This window comes from Dendrobates tinctorius, unplaced genomic scaffold, assembly GCF_039654945.1.
Source record: "Dendrobates tinctorius isolate UK_male_01 unplaced genomic scaffold, ASM3965494v1 ptg000184l, whole genome shotgun sequence".
Classification (NCBI taxonomy): Eukaryota; Metazoa; Chordata; class Amphibia; order Anura; family Dendrobatidae; genus Dendrobates; species Dendrobates tinctorius.
The window spans coordinates 12,408,448-12,434,282 of record NW_027361851.1 but is presented as its reverse complement, the minus strand read 5'-3'; positions in this window follow the sequence as shown (position 1 = coordinate 12,434,282).

Here is a 25,835-nt window from a genome sequence, read left to right as displayed (position 1 = left end):
CACTTTTACTTTAGTCCACGGCACTATTTCTCATTATTCTCACATTTCTCATTATGTGTATTATTTTTATATCTTCATTCACAATGTTCCATTGCATTTACCCTCGGTATGGCGCCGCAAGTGTGTGACGCGCTGGGTGCTTGGTACCAGCCCCATCATGTGACCATCTTATGTGTGCCGAGACCGAGGTTTGGAAGCAGTGGACAGCACGTCTATGTTCCGTACTAGCGCACTCTTTTTACCTCACATCTTAGTCACGTGACCAGATTCACTTGTCATAAAAGCTCGACCGAGACCAGGATTAGGCCACGCCCCCTGAGGAAGCGACATCGTGAAACGCGCGTCGGGGTATCTGACCGAGGTTCAGACGGGACTGCACACACGCCGCTATGGGTAATTACTCTGCACTTACCTTCTTATAGACCTTTCTTTATTGTGCACTGTATCATAAAGGAGCTAATTTGTGTCTATGTGAAGCTATTCACTTAGCGGTATAGCAATAGTGGGTTTTGGGGAAGTTAGTACTGTCTAAATCCCTATCCCTGGAGAATATGTGAATAAAAAAATATATTCTAATTTCTTTATATAGAAAAAACCTTTTTTCCTTTTTGAATAGTACATATGTTATTCACATTGTGGGTCCCGTTTTTCTTGGTCATTATATTGACCTATGGAGTCAGTCACATGACATTGATATATGCCCATGCATGTTGTTTTATGTATGATGTTTGTATTACAAATATTTATTAAAGTTTAACTTGTTTGATAAATATAATTATCTCTTTAAATTTTTGGCTACATTTACTCGTTGTTCCTCCTTCATTGTAGTATGATATTGAGTCGCCTTGTAGCATGGGCATTTGACGTCTTTTGCTGGTATTTCTATTTGCAATTGATTATTTCTGTGTTTTTCACAGCATTCAAAGCCAGTTCAAACATGGATTATAAAGCCCGTGAACAGACGTGGCTGACACAGTTGAATGATGTTTTCTGTGATGATCCAGGGGTTTTACCAATGGGTAATGGTAGAGATAAACAGGATATTTTTAATAAATTAAAAGATGTTTTGAATAAACGTATGAGGACCTGGTGGAACGGGCCTTTTTAAATAAATACTTTGAGAAAGGATTAATACCCAGAGGCCTTAGGGTTCAAGTGTTTCCCTCATTTGAGGTTGATGACCTCACTTTTCGTCAAAAATGGGAAGATTTGGCCACAACATGTTCCAGGGGATTCATGGAACTGTTGGTGTCCAATAATCAGACTACTCTGGAAAATTTGGATAAAGACATTGTGGAACTGCAAAATCAATTAAAACAAGATTTATCTAATGAGGGTTTAGTTAAATTTAATACTGAACTTGAAAATGAATTTGTCAAATGGGAGAAAAATATTTGTGAAAACAAATCAAAGAAATTCCAACGGGATATGAGTGATCAACAATCTAATATGGTATACAGATGGAATAAAAAACCATATCATGCCCGAGGACCCTCTCGTGCTAGATCTGCCTCTACTATATCGGTAACTTCAAGTGAAGGATCTAATAGATCACATCCAAAATATTATGACTTAAGTAATTCCGGCTTCAACCGTGAAAGACAAGCTACTAAACGTAAAACTTCTCAAGTCAATCAGCAAAACAAAAAAGAAAAGAAGGGTTTGGAGGTAATTAATTTGTCAAATCATATTCTCTCTAATGATCAGCTGGAGGTATTGGAGAAAGGTTTATCATTCTCTCCAACTAATAATTTCGATCTCTTTACAGCTACAAAAGATTTACACCTCTTCTCAAGGAAATTAATCTTGAAAAAATTACATGAAAAAGACGCTAATATGCCAGCGATAGAGAATATAGAATGTGAGGCACTCATGGCACTTGAGGATCTTCTGGATGAACAATCTTCAGGTACAAAGAATATTTTTCCTCAGAATTGTTATCCTAGATCGACTAGGTTTCCCCCTTTGTCTCTGTGTCCGGCGGTGGAGGTCTTTACAAAAATGGTATTACAAGACTTTCAAAATATATCTAGTAGGCGTAGACGTGATAACTTGACGTTTAAACAAAGATCAGCTCTTGAAAAATTAAGGACATATGACGATATTGTCATAAAACCAGCAGACAAGGGGGGAAACATAGTCTTATGGCCCAAAGACCTTTATGAGAGAGAGGCACTGAGACATCTGAAGGATAAACAAACTTATTATAAATTGGATCACAACCCCATTGACCGATTCAAACAAGAATTGGAAGTTATTCTAATGAATGCGTTTGAGAAGGGAACAATACCCAAAAAAATTGTGGATGGACTTCTAACAAAAAAACCTAAAGTTCCGACTTTATACTTTATCCCCAAAATACACAAAAATCCCACTGACCCTCCTGGCCGTCCGATCGTCTCGGGGTTAGGGGGCTTAAACGATCCTATTTGCAAGTTTGTTGACTTTTATTTGAAACCTCTTGTGGAGTCACTTCCCTCCTATGCCCGGGATACATCGGACGTCCTATGTAGGATCAATGGGATTCAATTGGAGGAAGATATGTAATTAATTTGTGGTTGCTGATATAGAGTCTCTCTACACATGTATTCGGCATGATGATGGTTTACGGGCGGTTCGCTTTTCCTTAGATGCAAGCAACTGGGATGTGGATATTTGTGATCTTGTTGTCGAATTGTTGACATTTATTCTGACTAAGAATTTTTTTGTCTTTAGGGATGTCTTTTATCTGCAGCAACGCGGCACTGCCATGGGCGCGGCCTGTGCGCCTTCTTTCGCCAACCTCTTCCTGGGTTACTGGGAAAGGGAGGTATTTGGTGGGGGAGACGCGCGGGTCGTCGACCATGTGCAGTGCTGGTTGCGCTATATTGATGATTTATTCATCATATGGCAAGGATCAGAGGATATGTTGCATAAATTTATGCAGCAATTGAATGATAATGGGTACAATATCAAATTGACCTATCAAATGAGTAGGGAGGCAGTGGACTTCCTGGACATAAAGATCGAGGTGGATGAGAATCGTTATTTGCAGACTGATGTGTACAGGAAGCCCACAGCTGTTAACTCTCTGCTACATGCGGATTCAGGTCATCCCTACTCTACAATAAATGCCATCCCGGTTGGTCAGCATCTGAGAATGAAGCGCATCTGCTCCTCAGCTGCTAGATTTGAATTGCAAGCTGAGGACTTGAAATCTAGATTTAAAGCAAGGGGATACAGTAATAGATCCATTAGGAGAGGATATGAAAGGGCTAAATATCAAACAAGAGAGGATTTATTATGCCCACGGATTAAGGTGAATAAAGAAAAAGATGTTGTCCGTTTTATATCCACATATAATGGAGAATGGGTCTCAATGAGAAATTGTTTACAAAAACATTGGGACATTCTCCTTATGGATCCAACTTTATCGAAACATTTGACTAGATATCCATCTATGACCTCCAGACGTGGTAAAAATGTAAAAGATTTACTTGTATCGAGCCATTATGTCCCAATGCCTAAACAAAATATTTTTGGTTCACGTGGTCTACCTAGGGGATGCTTCCCATGTGGCAACTGCATAGCTTGCAGTAATGTTTGTCGTACAACAGAATTTGCATCATCAGACGACAAAAAGATTTTTTCTATCAATTTTCATATTACCTGTGGAACCACCCAGGTAATATATTATGCGAGATGCAGTTGTCCTAAAATATACATAGGAATGACATCCAGACGCCTAGGCACACGAACGCGGGAACATGTACGTGATATAATTGCGGCTGAAAGTGCCACTGATATAGCACAACTAAAAACGTTACCACGTCATTTTTTGCAGTTCCATAAATGTGATCCTAGGTGTCTCTCGGTGCGGGGGATTGATCATGTCCAATGTGGAATCAGAGGAGGCGACATTCAACGCCTCCTTGCACAAAGAGAGTGTAAGTGGATCACAATATTGGACACCATGACTCCTAGGGGTCTCAATGAAACTCATGGGTTTTCTTCCTTTTTATAAAAATGTATATATATTATACATTTTTTCATCTGAGGTATGGTATCTCTACTTGTCACTGTTGTTTTTTTAATAATTTTTGTCTTGGTTGTTTTTTATTTTCAGTGTAGGTGTGCGATGGAGTTGTGCATCATTTGCTTCAGCAATTTTTGACAGCATTATTTTTGAGTAATAAAGATGAAGATAAGAAATATGAAAAATGAAGTTTGAAATGAAGAAAGAAATAAAATAAAGATATTGGAGATTATTACCTGAAGGGACATATTAAAGGATATAACTAAATTTCTCTACTAATATTTCACTATATTTTTGAGACTTTATGTAATTTAATAATATGCAAGTTGATGTACTGTAAAAACAATGTCTCTAGTGAAATTGGAAAAATATACATAGTTTTATTATTGCTCAAATGATTACATATTTGATTATTATTGTTTGGAGCATATGTATGCACAGAAGTCCCCCTTTTTAATATGTGTATGTATGACTGGTAATATGTATGTTTTATTTGTTATGAGAGAGTATAAGAGATGAACAACATATATTATGCATATGTCATATTATATTCTGTCACTTTGTATTATTTATGCTTTGTTTTATTAAGGCATAATTTATTCACGTATATTTGCATATTTATATATAATCAATAAAATTAGATTTCACTTTTACTTTAGTCCACAGCACTATTTCTCATTATTCTCACATTTCTCATTATGTGTATTATTTTTATATCTTCATTCACAATGTTCCATTGCATTTAAAAAGAGAAAAAAAAAGGGGTATACCGGGTAAAAAGGGGTATTTACCCTCGGTATGGCGCTGCAAGTGTGTGACGCGCTGGGTGCTTGGTACCAGCCCCATCATGTGACCATCTTATGTGTGCCGAGACCGAGGTTTGGAAGCAGTGGACAGCACGTCTATGTTCCGTACTAGCGCACTCTTTTCACCTCACATCTTAGTCACGTGACCAGATTCACTTGTCATAAAAGCTCGACCGAGACCGGGATTAGGCCACGCCCTCTGAGGAAGCGACATCGTGAAACGCGCGTCGGGGTATCTGACCGAGGTTCAGACGGGACTGCACACACGCCGCTATGGGTAATTACTCTGCACTTACCTTCTTATAGACCTTTCTTTATTGTGCACTGTATCATAAAGGAGCTAATTTGTGTCTATGTGAAGCTATTCACTTAGCAGTATAGCAATAGTGGGTTTTGGGGAAGTTAGTACTGTCTAAGTCCCTATCCCTGGAGAATATGTGAATAAAAAAATATATTCTAATTTCTTTATATAGAAAAAACCTTTTTTCCTTTTTGAATAGTACATATGTTATTCACATTATGGGTCCCGTTTTTCTTGGTCATTATATTGACCTATGGAGTCAGTCACATGACATTGTTATATGCCCATGCATGTTGTTTTATGTATGATGTTTGTATTACAAATATTTATTAAAGTTTAACTTGTTTGATAAATATAATTATCTCTTTAAATTTTTGGCTACATTTACTCGTTGTTCCTCCTTCATTGTAGTATGATATTGAGTCGCCTTGTAGCATGGGCATTTGACGTCTTTTGCTGGTATTTCTATTTGCAATATCTCCATTCAGGTCTGGCTGTCTGTATGAAAAATAACCTCGGCACACTCATGCAATGATCCAAAGAAATAAACTCATATGGCTGCTTATAATTTTTATTTGGAATTTCAACGGACCAAAAAGAATAAGGTACAGATAAAAAATCCAAAGTTTCGGCTCTCTAGCCTTTGTCAAGGATTTATCTATAATGACAAACAAATCTCATCTCAATACCTTCATAGAATAGAAACAAAAAAGGTCCATATAATACACTTTGTTACCATGATTGAGAACACATCATATATAATGCAAACAAAAAACATCACAGATAATACATTTATTGTTCTTGGATAATAAATTCACATGAGAGGCATAGAATATCCACTCACAAATGCACAATGAGGCAAAACAATTAATCAAATGAATGCACTTAATACCTGTGAATAAATTGAAGACAAACGGGTCCTAAATTATGCGGACAGGATGCACATGTTCAACAGTGACCTGTAGGAGTCACCTTCTGATCAAAAAAGAAAAGATATAGCATGAGAAACCAAAAAGGATAAAAAAAACAACATGGTCCAGTATCCAAAAAACATACCGATTGTGTGAGTTCATATCGAAGCCGTCAGGAGCTGATGCAATGACGTGGTGCGCTTGAGAACGCCATGTGAGCCGTCAGTCCCTTAAATACAGGCGCAGCAAAGACACTTCAAGGTAGAGGTCGGCGTTCACCGCTGTGTACTGCGCATGCGCCGTCCAGAAATGGCGTAGATAGGCGAAAAAGAACGAAGGAAAGAGAGGGCGGCATTCACCGTTGTGTACTGCGCTGTGTACTGCGCATGTGCCGTCCAAAGACGGCAGGGACAGCCGAAAAAAGATGAAGTGGAAAGGAGGCGTGTATCTCCAAGGAAGAAGAGTGCAGGGACTTAACCAGGAGTGCTATATGAATTGCTGGAACCGAACCAGTGTGTAGCACATAAGCGCTGTGACAGGATACTGGAAAACAGTTGTTAGGATATCTAAAAAGAAAAAGGAAATGAAAAATAATTCTTTATAGAAAGCAGATTAACACATGCGGAGTATCAAAGGGTGTAATCAAAAGTGACATAAGACAGCAAAATCCATATACACATATAAATAAATAAATAACTGCTACTACAGAGTGGAAGGGAACAATATTAACCCTTTACTATAAATAATAATTCCATTGCATCATAAGGAGAAAATCAAAGAGAGACCTCATATTCTCTATTAAGTCCTAACGGTGTTAATGTTTGTAGTGTGTGGATCCAAAAGGATTCACCTTCCTTCAGTCTCTTTATCCTATCACGACCCCTTCTTGATATTTGAACTTGATCGATAACTTGATATCTTAATTGAGCAATCGAATGGCCACATGACAGAAAGTGAAATGGAATAGGTAACAAAGTACACCCGCATCTGAAAGTGGACTTGTGTTGAGAGATGCGATCCCGGATATGCTGGGTAGTTTCCCCAACATATCCGACACCGCATGGGCATTTAATGAGATAAACAACATATGAAGAATCACACGTAAAATTGAGGTAGGGTAACCCCTGTTCTGAAAACGTTGCTCAACTTCTTTAAGTCTCACACTTCTAGTGGAAGGATCCAAAACTATGCTATCAATCCGTACATATTGTGACCTTGGTAATGCCTGCTTAATATGTTTTGGGTGACAACTCTCAAAATGCAGTAAACTGTTTTTATCAGTAGGTTTAACATACAAGTCAGTATCTATGGAGCCATCAGATTTGACTATAATCAAAGTGTCAAGAAAATTTATAGAGTGGCAATCATGATGAAGAGAAAAAGTTAATCCTGCAACACATCTATTTAAATAATCAAAAAAATGAAGGAGAGTCTCCTCATCGCCAGTCTAAATTAAAAAAATGTCGTCGATATATCGTTTCCAGTATAACCCAAAGGCTGTAAATAAAGGATAATCATAAACAAATAAATCCTCAAAATGTGCCATGAATATATTGGCATAGGGGGTGCCACATTGGACCCCATGGCTGTCCCCCTTCTTTGCATAAATAACTGATCTTCAAAAAGAAAAAAATTTTTTGTCAAAATTAATGTGAGTAAATCCCTGCAGAATTCGATCTGATCTCCTGTAAAAGTCGTATTTTTAGACAAAAAATTAACCATAGCTTCAATGCCTTCTTGTTGTCCGATACTAGTATACAGACTGTTCACATCTAGTGTCACTAGTCTGCTCCCAAAAGGAATGGGACCAACAGCTTTAATGCTCTGTAAAAAATCATAGGTATCCTTGATGAAGGACCTTATCAAAGGTACTTAAGGAGTCAGAATCTTCTCCAATGAAAGAGATAAGGGAGAGAGAATAGAATTGGTGGAGGCAACAATTGGTCGTCCAGGGGGTCTCAACAAGTCTTTGTGTATCTTTGGGAGAGTGTAAAGCACCGGTATAGTAGGATTGGTATTAATAAGATATTCACTAAGTTTAAGATCAATGGTACCCAATTGACAATAAAAATCGACAAGTTTTCTAACACTCCTTGCTATATCGTATATAGGATTACGAGAAATGGGAGTATAGGTGTCAGTATCACTTAAATGGGAAAGAATCTCCATTATATAATATGACCGATCCATGACAACCAATGCCCCACCCTTATCGGCTGGTTTTATGACTAATTTTTTATTCTCCTTTAGATCATTTAATGATCTCTTTTCCTCCAATGTTAAATTATTTCTGACTCATAAATGACCCCTGTTAATAGTCTGTAGTACCTCATTAACGTCACGCTGCACAAGGTTAATAAAAGTTTCAACGGGATGATAGATTCGTAGTGGCATAAAATTGCTCACAGACCGTAAATTAAGAGATGCTAATGAAAATTTGGTAAACGTATCAGTAGTATCTACACCCGTCATAGGAATACGATCTGAGAAATGTGCCTTAAGGCGTATCATTCTATAAAATCTATGCAGGTCTTGATCCAACTGAAACGAATTGAAAGAGGAAGTGGGACAAAAACTTAAGCCTTTTTGTAGGAATGTCATCTCCGAGGGGGAAAGGCTTTCGGACGAGATGTTGTACACGATATTGTCTCTTTGCCGCCTACCTGTGATCTCGTTGTCATTCTCGACTGTTCTGGAGCACCGTCGTTTGCCCCTCTGCGTCTTCCTCTGTATGGACGTTCCCGTCGTACTCCTAAAAAATAAGTTGTAGTTGGACGTGACACTCCATGATCGCTGTCTGAACTGGTGGATAAGGAGCTGTATCCTCTCCGAAATGATCAAGTATTCCTGTAGGTACTGGAAAAATGCCATTGGTACACTTGATTATTATGATAATCGTCCGTATCCCGCAGGAATTTATTCTTCTTTTTAAGCTGTAGATTATTACGAAATTCAAGAATTGTTTGATCCAATTTGTTTTTTTGGACACTGGACCATGTTCTTTTTTATATCCTTTTTGGTTTCTTTTAAGTGTGAGACTTAAAGAAGTTGAGCAACATTTTCAGAACAGGGGTTACCCTACCTCTATACTTAAGCATAAGGCTGGACCTGCCCTACCTAAAGAGAGAGGACGGAGATTAGCGTTTGTTAGCACATTTCATCCATTTAATCGATTGATCAACCAGTGCATTTTGAAACATTGGGATTTACTTGGGGAATCATATCCCAATACTCCAGAATTTTCTATGAGACCTATTATGTGCTACAAACGCCCTAACAATATAAAGAACTTTTTAGTGAGCGCTGATATTGGTTCCAGTAAAAAAAAGAATCGATTCAGAGGACATTGACTACATCCCAAAACGGAACGTTCCCATGTTTGGGGTGTTTGCAATGTTCTAATGTTATTAAAGGCAATTTTTTACCCATCCACACACTGGTCGACGCTATCCCATTAAGGGATATTTTACGTGCGATACTTCGTATGTTGTTTATCTCATTAAATGCCCATGCGGTCTCGGATATATTGGGGAAACTACCCAGCATATCCAGGATCGCATCTCTCAACACAAGTCCACTATCAGATGCGGGCGTACTTTGTTACCTATTCCATTCCACTTTCTATCATGTGGCCATTCGATTGCTCAGTTAAGATATCAAGTTATCGATCAAGTTCAAATATCAAGAAGGGGTGGTGATAGGATAAAGAGACTGAAGGAACGTGAATCCTTTTGGATCCACACACTACAAACTTTAACACCGTTAGGACTTAATAGAGAATATGAGGTCTCTCATTGATTTTCTCCTTATGATGCACTGGAATTATTATGTTTAGTAAAGGGTTAATATTGTTCCCTTCCACTCTGTAGTAGCAGTTATTTATTTATCTATATGTGTATATGGTCTTATGTCACTTTTGATTACACCCTTTGATACTCCGTATTTGTTAATCTGCTTTCTATAAAGAATTATTTTTCATTTCCTTTTTCTTTTTAGATATCCTAACAACTGTTTTCCAGTATCCTGTCACAGCGCTTATGTGCTACACACTGGTTCGGTTCCAGCAATTCATATAGCACTCCTGGTTAAGTCCCTGCACTTTCCTTCCTTGGAGATATACGCCTCTTTTCCACTTCATCTTTTTTCGGCTGTCCCTGCCGTCTTTGGACGGCACATGCGCAGTACACAGCGCAGTACACAACGGTGAATGCCGCCCTCTCTTTCTATAATACTTATGTATGGTATAAGGACTTCAATGGCGTAGGGCAATGACGGCAGAGACACGCTTAGTGAAGCAAGAGATTTATATATAATTGTGCACAATAAACGTGGAAATACGTAACGGGTTCAGAGCACAGACATATAGCAGCACATAGCAAAAGGTTCAGCAAGGATGGTAAGTTATTAAGAGTCACTGAGTACGGAATATAACTGGGTATTGCAGGCAAAGTCCAGAGTATAACAAATGTCCAGCAGGAATAATGTTCAGCGGGCACCGGGTAACAGCTACTAACCAGTATAGCAAACAGAAGTCCAGTTGTAGCGAGCCTCTGGTATGATGAGTCCGGTGGAGATCCAGTAAGGGGACCTTCAGTGGCACAAACACTAACCGGGTACGGTAGCCAGAAGTCCAGCGGTATCCAGAGGTCCAGAGAGGTGAAGTTTCAAGCAGGAAGCAGGGTTGTTCCAGAGTCACAAGATCTGGGAGAGTGGCAGGGCAGGAGCACACCAGGAATCAATATACTCAAGCGATTTGCTTGTGCTTAGGGGCGGGTTTTTATGCAGCTGGGGAGGAAGTGATGTAAACGAAAACTCCATCTTAACTAAGGGCAGCTAAGAGGAAGTGATGCGACAGGACCGAAAACTCCATCTTAACCAAGGGCAAAAGTTCATTAAAAACAGACCGGAAAGTCCTAGGATCCTGACAGTACATCCCTCCCAAAAAACGGCCTCAGGACGGAACAGGACCGGGCTTGTCCGGGTACCTCCGATGGACCTGAGCAATCTTCCTAGATGCGTTGATGTTGTCAACGGGTTCCCAGGAGTCGTCCTTGGGTGAATAGCCTTGCCAGCGAACCAGGTATTGCAGCCGTCGCCGATGGAGACGGGAGTCGAGAATGGCCTCAACGACAAATTCTTCTTGGCCATCTACCATCACCGGGGGGAGGAGGTGGTACAACACGTCCCTGAAAGGTATTAGGAGTTACCGGTTTGAGCAGAGAAACATGAAAGACCGGGTGTACGTTCATAGTCCGTGGTAACTTCAGCCGACAGGCCACGGAGTTCACAATCCCGGAGATCCTGAATGGGCCGATGTATTTTTGCCCCAGCTTCTGTGAAGGGACACCAAGCTTCAGGTTTTTGGTGGACAACCAAACAGAGTCCCCTACCTGGTACGAGGGTGCCGGTCGCCTGTGAGCGTCTGCCGAGTCCTTGTAACGTCGCTGAGCAGTTGTCAAGGTGTCTTTCAGGACCTCCTGAACTCGTTGCAACTCCGTCACCCTGTCTCCAACCGCGGGTACAGGGACTGCGACCGGTGACCTAGGCAGAATACTTGGATGGTAACCCAGGTTTGCAAAAAAGGATGTTACCTTCGTGGAACTACTCTGGGTGTTGTTGTAGGAGAATTCTGCCAGAGGAAGGAGCTTCACCCAATCGTCCTGTAGATGGCTCACGTAACATCTCAGGTATTGTTCCAGGGTCTGGTTGGTCCGTTCCGTCTGTCCATTCGTCTGAGGATGGTAGGCAGAAGATAGACACACATTAATTTGGAGTGCAGAACAAAACCCCTTCCAGAACCTAGAGGTGAATTGAACACCTCGGTCAGAGATGATCTGATCCGGGACCCCGTGTAAACGAAATACATTCCGTACTACCAGGTCAACAGTCTCTGCGGCCGAGGGGAGGCCAGTACAGGGGATGAAATGGGCGGCTTTGGTCAACCGGTCTACCACTACAAGGATAGTAGTGCTGCCACTTGATGGAGGCAGATCCACAATAAAATCCATGGAGATGGACCCCCAGGGGCGAGACGGCACGGGTAAAGGCTGGAGGAGGCCTGTAGGAGCCATACGAGGGACCTTGCACCGGGCACAGATCACACATGATGTGACGTAGTCTTTCACGTCTTTCATACAGGTAGGCCACCAGAAGAACCGGGTCAAGAACTCCTGAGTTTTTTGTACTCCCCTATGTCCTGCCACCGTGGAGTCATGAACCAATTTAAGGACTCGAAGTCTTACAGCCTCCGGGACATACAGGCGACGTTCTCGTAACCACACACCATTTCGAAGAACAAGTGCCACGTCGCTCAGGGGGGCAGCAAGGAATACATCACCATCATAGGCCTGCTTGATGTCCTTCCATAAGTCCTGGTCCTGGATCACTCCGATGAAGTTGGAATCAGACAACACGGTTTGAGATGATGATGAAGGCACAGGGTCCGAGGTGTGGAGACGGGATAAGGCATCAGCCTTTCCGTTACGGGAACCTGGTCGATATGTGACAACAAAATTAAATTGATTAAGAAAAAGGCTCCACCTGGCTTGCCGTGGGGACAGACATCTGGCAGATTTCAGAAATTCCAGGTTGCGGTGATCTGTGAGTACCACCACTTGTTGTGCCACTCCCTGTAAGTGGTGCCGCCATTCTTTGAAAGCAGACACGATCACCAGCAACTCCTTGTCTGCAACATCATAATTCCTCTCCGCAGGGGACAACCGTCGAGAAAAGAAAGCACATGGGTGCAGTAGAGCTTTGTCCCCAGTTCTCTGGGACAGAACTGCTCCCAGAGCATAATCAGAGGCATCGACTTCTACAAGGAACGGAAGTGAGGGGTCTGGGTGAATCAGAATTGGTGCTGATGTAAAACAAACCTTGAGATGGTCAAAAGCCTCCTGAGCCTGGACGGACCACACAAACCTCTGACCCTTCTTGGTTAATGCGGTAATAGGGCGGACAATTTCTGAGAAATTACGGATGAAACGCCTGTAGAAGTTGGCAAATCCGACGAATCGTTGCACCTCTTTGATGGTACCCGGTACCGGCCATTCCAGTATTGCTTTTATCTTGCTGGTTTCCATATTTAGACCCTGTGGAGAAATGACATACCCTAGAAATTGAATATTAGTACAATGAAATTCACATTTCTCAAGCTTGATGTACAGGCGGTTATCACGTAGGCGAGCAAGGACCGTTTTGACATGCTCTTGATGTTCCTGTAAAGAATTAGAATAAATCAAAATATCGTCCAGGTAGATGACCATGAACTGGTCCATAATGTCCCTGAATATATCGTTCACCAAGTGTTGGAATGTTGCGGGGGCGTTGCAAAGGCCGAAGGGCATGACTAAATACTCAAAATGTCCGTATCTACACCTGAATGCTGTCTTCCATTCGTCCCCTGGACGGATACGGAGCAGGTTATACGCCCCTCGGAGATCTAACTTGGTGAAAATTGTAGCCTGTTGGACCCTTTCTAATAATTCGGGGATCAGGGGCAATGGGTACCGGTTCCGGATGGTGATCTTGTTGAGCTCCCGGTAATCTATGCAAGGGCGCAGAGTTCCTTCCTTCTTCTTTACAAAGAAGATGGGTGCCCCTGCGGGTGAGGTAGAGGGACGAATGAAACCCTTGGCAAGATTCTCATCAATATATTCTTTTAGGGCGTGTAGTTCAGGGGCCGCCAACGGGTACACATGTCCAAACGGTATCTCCGCTCCGGGTAATAAGTCTATAGGACAATCGTAAGGTCTATGTGGGGGGAGCTGATCAGCATTCTGTTTATTGCAGATGTCAAGAAAGTCATGATAGACCGGGGACAGAACGGGTAACTGTACATTGTCCTCCATAGCATGCGTTGTTGGAGCCGGTTCAGTTGGTTTTACGGCAGGAGCAGTCCGGGATGGGAAGGAAATCTCTTTTGTCTCCCAGTTGATGACTGGATTGGTAGCCCGAAGCCAGGGGATTCCTAAAATGACTGGAAAATGTGGAGATGAAATTAACATAAAGACAAGGGTCTGCTGCTGACCTGGTTTGATCATACATTCGAGGGGTACAGTCTCTTTATCCACGGGTCCGGAAGTCAATGGGGACCCGTCCACGGTTTCCATGGTAACTGGTGATGCTCTCTGTTGAGACGGGATACCGTGTTTCCTAGCAAAAGAGAGATCCATGAAATTCCCCCCAGCCCCAGAGTCAATCATTGCAGCCGTAGGAATTAGCTGTTTCTTCCATTTTATTTGTATAGGGAGCGAGCAGTGGGTGGATCTCCCTTCAGAGTCCTTAGCTGCAGTGGATAGTACTGTGGAGGGAAATACCGCATCCAGGTGGGAACTAGCTTCGGATTCTATGTCGGTATTATCATATTCGGCTACAGCCGCCAAGATCTTATTGGAACGATTAGGACGCCTTGGACAGTCAATAAGGAAATGGTCTGATTTGCCGCAATAAAAACATAGCCGTTCACGGAGCCGATGTTCGCGGCGTTCCTGGTTCTCTCGGTTTTGTACAGAGTCCACTTGCATGGGAACCTCCGTAGGCTCTCGTGGTGTCTTAGGAACAGGTTCCCTGGTAGGTGACGGAAAGTCAGGTACCCGGTTAAGTGCTGCCCATTTTTCCTGTCTGCGCTCTGTTAAACGGGTATCAATGCGCACACAGTGTTGAAGGAACAGGTCAAGATCATCGGGTGATTCGGCACGGGCTAACTCGTCCTTGATGGCACCGGACAGTCCCTTTTTAAATACCGACAACAACGCATTGTTACCCCAGTCAGTGTCCACCACCAGTCTTTTGAAGTCGGTGACATATTCAATCACAGGCCGCTTGCCTTGCCGTAAAGAAAGGAGAGCCGTTTCAGCAGTATTACGGCGGTTCGGATCGTCGAACATCAGTGCCATAGCTGTTAGAAAATCCTCTAAGCAGTTCAACCGCACGTCCCTGGTCTCAATCATCGGGTTAGCCCAGGCCAGGGCACGTGAAGTCAGCATCATGATTATGCATAATACTTTAGATCGATCCGATCGGTAATAGTCAGTATTCACATCAAAGAATAGCATGCACTGATTAATGAAGCCACGGAACTGACTGCGCACACCATTAAAGCGGAAGGGAGGTAATTTAGGCATACTGGGAGCAAATCCGGGCGAGGTACGGTCGGCCACCTGAGCCTCCACCTTGCCTTGTAGCTCCTGTATAGCTGTACCCAGGAACTGGTGGTTATGATTCAGCCGTCACTCGATATCTCCAAGCCTGGCGTGCACAGCATCCATGTCCTGCTGTAAGGAGTGGATCATGGAGTATAGCTGATCTAATCGTGCCTCTGACATTGCCCCAGCGAAGTCCTCTAAAAAGGGCTTGAGTATAATATAATACTGATGTATGGTATAAGGACTTCAATGGCGTAGGGCAATGACGGCAGAGACACGCTTAGTGAAGCAAGTGATTTATATATAATTGTGCACAATAAACGTGGAAATACGTAACGGGTTCAGAGCACAGACATATAGCAGCACATAGCAAAAGGTTCAGCAAGGATGGTAAGTTATTAAGAGTCACTGAGTACGGAATATAACTGGGTATTGCAGGCAAAGTCCAGAGTATAACAAATGTCCAGCAGGAATAATGTTCAGCGGGCATCGGGTAACAGCTACTAACCAGTATAGCAAACAGAAGTCCAGTTGTAGCGAGCCTCTGGTATGATGAGTCCGGTGGAGATCCAGTAAGGGGACCTTCAGTGGCACAAACACTAACCGGGTACGGTAGCCAGAAGTCCAGCGGTATCCAGAGGTCCAGAGAGGTGAAGTTTCAAGCAGGAAGCAGGGTTGTTCCAGTCACAAGATCTGGGAGAGTGGCAGGGCAGGAGCACACCAGGAATCAATATACTCAAGCGATTTGCTTGTGCTTAGGGGCGGGTTTTTATGCAGCTGGGGAGGAAGTGATGTAAATGAAAACTCCATCTTAACTAAGGGCAGCTAAGAGGAAGTGATGCGACAGGACCGAAAACTCCATCTTAACCAAGGGCAAAAGTTCATTAAAAACAGACCGGAAAGTCCTAGGATCCTGACACTTTCCTTCGTTCTTTTTTGGCTATCTACGCCATTTCTGGACGGCGCATGCGCAGTACACAGCGGTGAACGCCGACCTCTATCCGGAAGTGTCTTTGCTGCGCCTGTATTTAAGGGACTGACGGCTCACATGGCGTTCTCAAGCAAACCACGTCATTGCATCAGCTCCTGACGGCTTGGATATGAACTCACACAATCGCTATGTTTTTTGGATACTGGACCATGTTCTTTTTTATATCCTTTTTGGTTTCTCATGCTATATCTTTTCTTTTTTGATCAGAAGGTGACTCCTACAGGTCACTATTGAACATGTGCATCCTGTCTGCATAATTTAGGACCCGTTTGTCTTCAATTTATTCACAGGTATTAAGTGCATTCTTTTGATCAATTCTTTTGACTCATTGTGCATTTGTGAGTGGATATTCTATGCCTCTCATGTGAATTTATTATCCAAGAACAATAAATGTATTATCTGTGATGTTTTTTGTTTGCATTATATATGATGTGTTCTCAATCATGGTAACAAAGTGTATTATATGGACCTTTTTTGTTTCTTTTCTATGAAGGTATTGAGATGAGATTTGTTTGTCATTATAGATAAATCCTTGACAAAGGCTAGAGAGCCGAAACTTTGGATTTTTTATCTGTACTTTATTCTTTTTGGTCCGTTGAAATTCCAAATAAAAATTATAAGCAGCCATATGAGTTTATTTCTTTGGATCATTGCATGAGTGTGCCGAGGTTATTTTTCATATTAGTATTTAATCTTTACTTCTGAGCACCTACTTTACTCCGGTGAGCACCCCATTGCCTATACTATTGTCTGTACTGCGTCTTGTAAGTCTTTGTTCACACCATCAATGAATGCATTCACCAGTATTTTAACATCAAGTGGGTTTATGCAAATGTACCCCATGTCTGCCCATTTCAGTTGTAACCATCCAAAGTACAGCTCTACACTCTCTCCTTTTTGCTGTGTCACGTTAGTTAGGAGTACGGACTGCTCTGATTGTTCCACTGTAGCCCACTGTTTTAGTGACTTACAGTACGTCTCCCCAGACCATGCAGATCTATCATCCATGCCCCAAGCCTCATTCTTTGCCACATCTGTGTGTGTCTTAATTATGTGTCCTAGTACGTCACCTGTCTTTAAACTCATCAACCTCTCTAGGTCTGCCCAGGTACACTTATATGTATGTATTTCCTTTATGTGTCTGTAAAACGCGAATGGTTGGTTTTTGGGGTCAGGCAGCTGCTTCAGCATAGCTAGCTGGTCCGAGGGGCTCCAGGGATAACACTTCTGCATCTTTCTTCCTCTGGTCACCTTTCTAGGTCCTGATGGGGTTGGTTGTCTGGTGTCTACTGTCAGCTTACTCCCCAAAGGTCAATGTCCCCACTACCCACTAACCACACTAATATGTCAGCTTCTTATTTCATTACATATGATCTTGTCTGGATATGATTTGGCGCAACTCGCTTAGGTCGGTAGCACAGGTCACACATGTAGCTATTCAGTCTGGGTTTGTCTGAGTCTGACCATAATGTTTTACAAGTCCATCTGTTTTGTCTGGGTCTCTGGTTAAACTTTGTCAATCAAAACGTTCATAATACACCTTACTTCCGTACTGCTGCACATTCTCAAACATCATTTATTCACTTGCTATTTTCTTCCCTTGTCTGTGCCTTTTTGTACATCCAAACATTCACACTCTGGCATTTTTGCCTTTTTCAATATTGGTCCCACCTGTTTTACTGCTTCGTTTCTTCTCTGTCTTTTACAATCTGCATAGCGGTGGAATCCCATTGGGAGGCCCTGACTGCACACAGAAAAAGTTGACCATGGCTTCAACTTTTTCTCCCGACAGCTCACCTTTATTCTGAAATGCCCCTCTAGTGTGCCTGGACCTTGTCTTACAGGGCACAAGAAGCAAGACAGAGAGAGCCTGCCAAGGTGTAGCGGGAAGGCTCCTTGCCTCTCACCCGGTAGACCTACAGGATGTAACGAGAAGGCACCTTGCCTCTCACCCGTTAGATTAGCTGACTAGATAGGAATAGGCCTTTTTCCCTCCAGACTAGCTCCATGGAACGTGGGAAGGCTGCTTCAACTTAGACAGATCACCTTTATTCTGAAATTCCCTCTCAGTGTGCCTGGACCTTGTCTTACAGGCCACACAGAGCAAAGTCAGAACAAGCCTGCCAAGGTGTAGCCAGAAGGCTCCTTGCCTTCGCCTCTCACCCACAACAAAAAACCCGCTGACTAAAGTAAGAAGGCCCAGGTGTAGAGTTGAGCGAAACGGGTCGAAAAAATTCAAAAGTCGCCGACTTTTGGCAAAGTCGGGTTTCATGAAACGAAACCCGACCCTAGGATGAGGTCGGCCACGAGGTCGGCGACTTACGCGCCAAAGTCGCGTTTCAAAAGTTTGTTTTGCGCTCTTTTTCAGCCAATCAGGATCCACGGACACTGTGGGCAACGTGATGACATAGGCACGGGTCACCACCATCTTTCAGAAGGGCATGCAAGTGATTGGCTTGCTTTGGTGGGCGTCACAGGGGGTATAAAAGGGCGTGCACGCCGACCGCCATCTTACTTCTGCCGATCTCAGTATAGGGAGAGGTTGCTGCTGATTCTGTAGGGAGAGCGTTAGGCAGGGAAGAAGACCAAAAAACTGCTTCTGCTGCTAGCGATTTGGCTTGCACAACACACCAGTCTCTGTGTGTGCAGTGCAAGGGGAGGCTATATAGTGGTGTATCAGTGGTGTTGGTTGTTGGGCTGCCTTCTAAGGCTTCCTGACAGGCTGGCATTGCTGTTTACCCACTGCTCCGCAAACTGCTTTTTTAAAAGCAATCCAATCTCCTTTATCCTCTAGTCACTTTGGTCACAGCTGTGCCATCGAGCCTGTCACATAGCGCTCAGATATTCATTGGGCCTCAAACTGCTTTTTTAAAAGCAATCCCAATTTTTTTTTTTTGTCCTGCTGAGAAGAAAAAAAAACTGCTTCTGCTGCTGATAGCAATTTGGCCTGCACAACACACCAGTCACTGTGTGCAGTGCAAGGGGAGGCTATATAGTGGTGTATCAGTGGTGTTGGTTGTTGGGCTGCCTTTTAAGGCTTCCTGACAGGCTGGCATTGCTGTCTACCCACTGCTCCGCAAACTGCTTTTTTAAAAGCAATCCAATCTCCCTTATCCTCTAGTCACTTAGGTCACAGCTGTGCCATCGAGCTTGTCACATAGCGCTCAGATATTCATTGGGCCTCACACAATCCAAAAGTGTCCAGTGTCCAAAAGTGTGTGCAGAGATTCAAACTCTCACTTATCCTCTAGTCACTTAGGTCACAGCTGTGCCATCGAGCTTGTCACATAGCGCTCAGATATTCATTGGGCCTCACACAATCCAAAAGTGTCCAGTGTCCAAAAGTGTGTGCAGAGATTCAAACTCTCACTTATCCTCTAGTCACTTAGGTCACAGCTGTGCCATCGAGCTTGTCACATAGCGCTCAGATATTCATTGGGCCTCACACAATCCAAAAGTGTCCAGTGTCCAAAAGTGTGTGCAGAGATTCAAACTCTCACTTATCCTCTAGTCACTTAGGTCACAGCTGTGCCATCGAGCTTGTCACATAGCGCTCAGATATTCATTGGGCCTCACACAATCCAAAAGTGTCCAGTGTCCAAAAGTGTGTGCAGAGATTCAAAATCTCAGTTATTCTCTAGTCACTTAGGTCACAGCTGTGCCATCGAGCCTGTCACATAGCGCTCAGATATCAGTGGGCCTCACACAATCCAAAAGTGTCCAGTGTCCAAAAGTGTGTGCAGAGATTCAAAATCTCACTTATTCTCTAGTCACTTATGTCACAGCTGTGCCATCGAGCCTGTCACATAGCGCTCAGATATCAGTGGGCCTCACACAATCCAAAAGTGTCCAGTGTCCAAAAGTGTGTGCAGAAATTCAAAATCTCCCCTGTCCTATAGACACCTTGTTTTACATACTATATAGTTTGTTGGATTTTGTCTACATTTCTACCAAAAATGAGGAAGGCTGGTGGAAGAGGCCGTGGAATTGGGCGGGGGTTGGCAGCTGGTAATGATGGTGTTGGTGGTGGATCTGATGGTAGTGGCAAGAGCAAAATAGGACCGAATGCAGGAGGTGTTGAGCCTGCATCATCGTCTGGCTACATAAGGCCTCGAATGCTTAGTTTTCTAGGAGTTGGCAAACCGCTTTTAAAGCCAGAGCATCAGGAAAAAGTTTTGTCTTACATTGCTGACTCAGCCTCCAGCTCTATCGCCTCCTCTTCTTCAGTTGTAAAAAGTAAAAGCACTGAGTCGTCATTGGAGGCTCATGTTCATGAACCACACCTTTCCTTGTGTCCTTCACCCCAACCAAGATTGAAGGATGACGCAGGCCATACTACTGATTACTCCATGGAGCTGTTTTCACATACCATGCCTGGATTATCAAGTGAAATGGTGAATTACCCAGGCCAAGATGAATCTGACATGGAGTGCACTGATGCACAGCCGCTGATGGATGATTCTGCTGGTACATTCACTCAGAGCACTACATTGTCCTCGCAGTGTACAGAGCCAGATTCTGACCCTGATGAGACTCAGGTGCCCCTTCCCGCACACTATACCACCATACACGGTGACACAGAGGAAGGTGCACATGACATAGAAGAGGAGGTGATGGATGACCCAGTTGTTGACCCAGATTGGCATCCATTGGGGGAAGAGGGTGCTGCTTCCAATAGCTCAGATGAGGAGCATCCACAGCAGACATCGACATCGCAACAGCTGTTATCTGGCAGGCCCAGAGCACTCCAAAGACAGGTTCCAAACATCAAAAGAGTTGCTGGACAGCTTGTCCAGAGGGTCAAAAGATCACAGCGTGCTAGGCCGCAAAATGTCTGCCAAAGTAGGAAGAGTGCAGTGTGGCACTTTTTTGAACAAAATCCTCATGATCAGGCCAAGGTTATCTGTAAGAAGTGCGCAAAGACCTTTAGCCGAGGGAAAAATCTGAACAATTTGAATACCAGTTGCATGCTTAGACATTTAACCAGCATGCACTTGCAAGCGTGGACACAACACCAAACCTCAAGTGCCACATGTGCAACTGATCACAACGAAGGTAGTCAGCAACGCTACATTGTTTCCCCCACTGTAAGCCCACCGGTTAGCACAGCAGCAAATGTTGAGGTGTCGTTGCAAGGCCACAGCAGTCAGGGAATCCCACTGTTATATCAACGAAAGACTGATTCTAGGCCATCAGAAAGAACACCAACTCCATCACCATCATCAACCCTCTCTCAGTCCGCCCTGTCCACCGCTACTTCCACCATATGCAGCTCTCAAGTCCAGCTCACGCTCCCAGACACTATGAGTAGGTCAAGAAAGTACTCAGTCTCTCATCCGCGTACACTGGGTTTGAACGCCCACATTGCCAAACTAATCTCGTTTGAGATGATGCCCTTTCGGTTGGTGGAAAGCACAGCTTTCCGCGAACTCATGGCCTATGCAGTATCACGCTATGACCTACCCAGTCGCCACTTCTTCTCTCGCAAAGCCATCCCAGCCCTCCACCATCATGTGAAAGACCGCATTGTCCATGCACTCAAGCAGTCAGTGAGCGGAAAGGTGCACCTCACAACTGATGCATGGTCCAGTCGGCATGGCCATGTCTATCACTGCGCACTGGGTTAATGTGGTGGATGCAGGGTCCACAGGGGACAGCGGTGGTGGGACAGTGCTGCCTAGCCCACGGTATAGGAAACAGTTGGCTGTAGGCGTTCGACCCTCCTCCTCCTCCACCTCCTCCAGAAGCGAAAGCTCGTCCACAGAGCGCAGTCGTACGAGCACTCCATCTGCAGCTGCCACTGTTGCACACGATGTGTCCCCCTATCGAGCAGCTAGTGGAAAGCGTCAGCAGGCTGTGTTGCAGATGATGTGTTTGGGCGACAGACACACCGCCGAGGTGCTGGCCGAGTACTTGAAGCGACAAACTGAGTCATGGCTGGGCAGTGTACATCTTGAGGCAGGCAAGGTAGTTAGTGATAACGGCCGTAATTTTGTGGCAGCCATAGCCCTTTCAAAACTCAGCCACATACCTTGCTTGGCTCACACCTTGAACCTGGTGGTGCAGTGCTTCCTCAAAAATTATCCGGAGTTAACAGCCCTGCTCCAGAAGGTGCGAAGACTGTGCGCGCACATCCGCCGGTCGCCTGTACACTCCGTTCGTATGCAGAAGCTGCAGCGATTGCTCCACCTTCCCAACCACCGCCTCATTATCGACATTGCAACAAGGTGGAACTCCACCCTGCACATGGTGGAGCGGCTGTGCGAGCAGAGGCAGGCCATAATGCATTTGTGGGAGGATACACGGCCAGGCACTTTGAGAGCAGACATGGAGTTGACAGGTGTGCAGTGGTCGAAGCTGAAAGACCTTTGTAAAGTCCTTCAGTGTTTTGAGGAATGCACACGGCTGGTAAGCGCAGACAATGCCATCCTAAGCATGAGCATCCCACTTATGCGTCTGCTCATGCAAACTTTGACGCACCTTAAGGAGCAGGCGTCTGCAGCCAATGTTGATGAGGAGGAAGAGGAGGAGGGAATCCTTGATGACATTCAGCCATTGCCTGCTCAGGGACCTCTCCTGGACGAGGTGGAGGAAGAAGAGGAGGAGGAGGAGGATGATGGGGATGATTACTTAGGGGAGGAGGATGCATCTCGTGGGGCAAGTGAAAATGTTGGCGTGGCAAGGTCTGGTACAGGGTTTGTGCGTGACTGGAGGGATGTGGATTTGCCAGAAAGTGCTCCTCCACCCAGCACTCGCAGTTAGAGTTGAGCGATACCGTCCGATACTTCAAAGTATCGGATCGGAATGGATCGGCCGATCTTTAAAAAAAGTATCGGTATCGCCGATTCCGATACCGGAAGTCCCATTCAAGTCTATGGGACTTCCAGTATCGGAATAAGAAAAACCCTGTTTTTGCCTTGTACAGCCTCTCTGGGGTCTGTACGGGCCTTTCGGGGGGCTGTGCCGGCCTGCCAGGGGGTCTGTGCAGGCTCCGGTGGTCTGTGCCGGCCTGCCGGGGGGCTGTGCCGGCCTGCCAGGGGGGCTGTGCAGGCCTGCCGGTGGTCTGTGCAGGCTCCGGTGGTCTGTGCCGGCCTGCCGGGGGGCTGTGCCGGCCTGCCGGTGGTCTGTGCAGGCTCCGGGGGGCTGTGCCGGCCTGCCGGGGGGCTGTGCAGGCTTCGGGGGGCTGTGCCGGCCTGCCGGGGGGCTGTACCGGCCTGCCGGTGGTCTGTGCAGGCAACGGGGGGCTGTGCCGGCCTGCCGGGGGGCTGTGCCGGCCTGCCGGTGGTCTGTGCAGGCTTCGGGGGTCTGTGCAGGCATCGTCCGATGGGACTACAAGACCCATCGGGCGATGCCTGCTACCATGACAGTGATTGACACATTAGCCAATGATGGGACAGTAGTAGTCCCATCATCCGGCTAATGTGTTGAATGTAAAAAAAAAAAAAAAAATTACATGCTACATACATACAACATGCATACTACATACATGCTACATTCATACTACATACTACATACATGCTACATTCATACTACATAAATACTACATACATACTACATATATACTACATGCATGCTACATACATACAACATGCATACTACATACATGCTACATTCATACTACATAAATACTACATGCAACATACATACTACATATATACTACATACATACTACATATATACTACATGCATGCTACATACATACTGCATGCTACATACATACTACATGCTACATACATACCACATATGGGAATGTATGGGAATTTCCCACGCAGCAATGGCATAAAGTGAGACTAGGGACTTTTTTTTTTTTAAGTGGCGGAGGAATACAGTGCGGAAGGATACCTACCTTCCGTCATTGGATTCCTGCAGCCCGTAGAGAACGGCAGCATCATCTGATGCTGCAGTTCTCTACCCAAGATCGTCGTGGGACACACTCGTGGACTGCTTCGGATCGTGGGTGAGTATTTTTGTGGTTTGTTATGTTAATATTTATTCCGGAAAAGACAATGGCTTCGGGGAACAATGTGACAAGTATTGGTAAGTATGTTACTCTATGTTATATGTACTGTATGTCTATGTATGTATTGTATGAATGTATTGTATGTAGTATGTATGTAGTATATATGTGGTATGTATGTAGCATGTAGTATGTATGTAGTATGTATGTAGCATGCATGTAGCATGCAGTATGTATGTAGCATGCATGTAGTATATATGTAGTATGTATGTAGCATGTAGTATGTATGTAGTATGTATGTAGCATGCATGTAGCATGCAGTATGTATGTAGCATGCATGTAGTATATATGTAGTATGTATGTAGCATGCATGTAGTATATATGTAGTATGTATGTAGCATGTAGCATGTATGTAGTATGTATGTGGTATGTATGTAGCATGTAGCATGCATGTAGCATGCATGTAGCATGCATGTAGTATGCATGTAGTATGTATGTAGCATGCATGTAGTATGTATGTAGTATGTATGTAGTATGTATGTAGTATATATGTAGTATGTATTTAGCATGTATGTAGTATGTATGTGGTATGTATGTAGCATGTAGTATGTATGTAGCATGCATGTAGTATATATGTAGTATGTATGTAGCATGTAGTATGTATGTAGTATGTATGTAGTATGTATGTGGTATGTATGTAGCATGCAGTATGTATGTAGCATGTATGTAGTATATATGTAGTATGTATGTAGTATATATGTAGCATGTAGTATGTATGTAGCATGCATGTAGTATGTATGTAGCATGTATGTAGTATGTATGTAGCATGCAGTATGTATGTAGCATGTATGTAGTATATATGTAGTATGTATGTAGTATATGTGTAGTATGTATGTAGCATGTAGTATGTATGTAGCATGCAGTATGTATGTAGCATGTATGTAGTATATATGTAGTATGTATGTAGTATATATGTAGTATGTATGTAGCATGTAGTATGTATGTAGCATGCATGTAGTATGCATGTAGTATGTATGTAGTATTTTTTTTTTTTAACATTTAACACATTAGCCGGATGATTTGGCTAATGTGTCAATCACTGTCATGGTAGCAGGCATCGCCAGATGGGACTTGTAGTCCCATCGGACGATGCTTGCACAGACCCCCGGACATCAGCACAGCCCCCCGGCAGGCCGGCACAGCCCCCCGGCAGGCCGGTACAGACCCCCACAGGGTGCACAGACCACCGGCAGGCCGGCACAGCCCCCCGGCAGGCCGGTACAGACCCCCACAGGGTGCACAGACCACCGGCAGGCCGGCACAGCCCCCCGGCAGGCCGGTACAGACCCCCACAGGGTGCACAGACCACCGGCAGGCCGGCACAGCCCCCCGGCAGGCCGGTACAGACCCCGGGCAGTCCACACAGCCCCCCGGCAGGCCGGCAGAGACCCCCGAAAGGCCCGAAATGACGGCGCATCATGATGCGCACACACCGCGCATCATGATGACGTCAGGCTGTCAATCAACTTTGAACTTCCGATTCCGATGCCGAATTCCGATATTGAAAAAATATCGGAAGTCGGTATCGGAATTCCGATACAGCAAGTATCGGCCGATACCCGATACTTGCGGTATCGGAATGCTCAACACTACTCGCAGTGCATCATTGACACCGGGAACATTGGCCCACATGTCAGATTATGCCTTG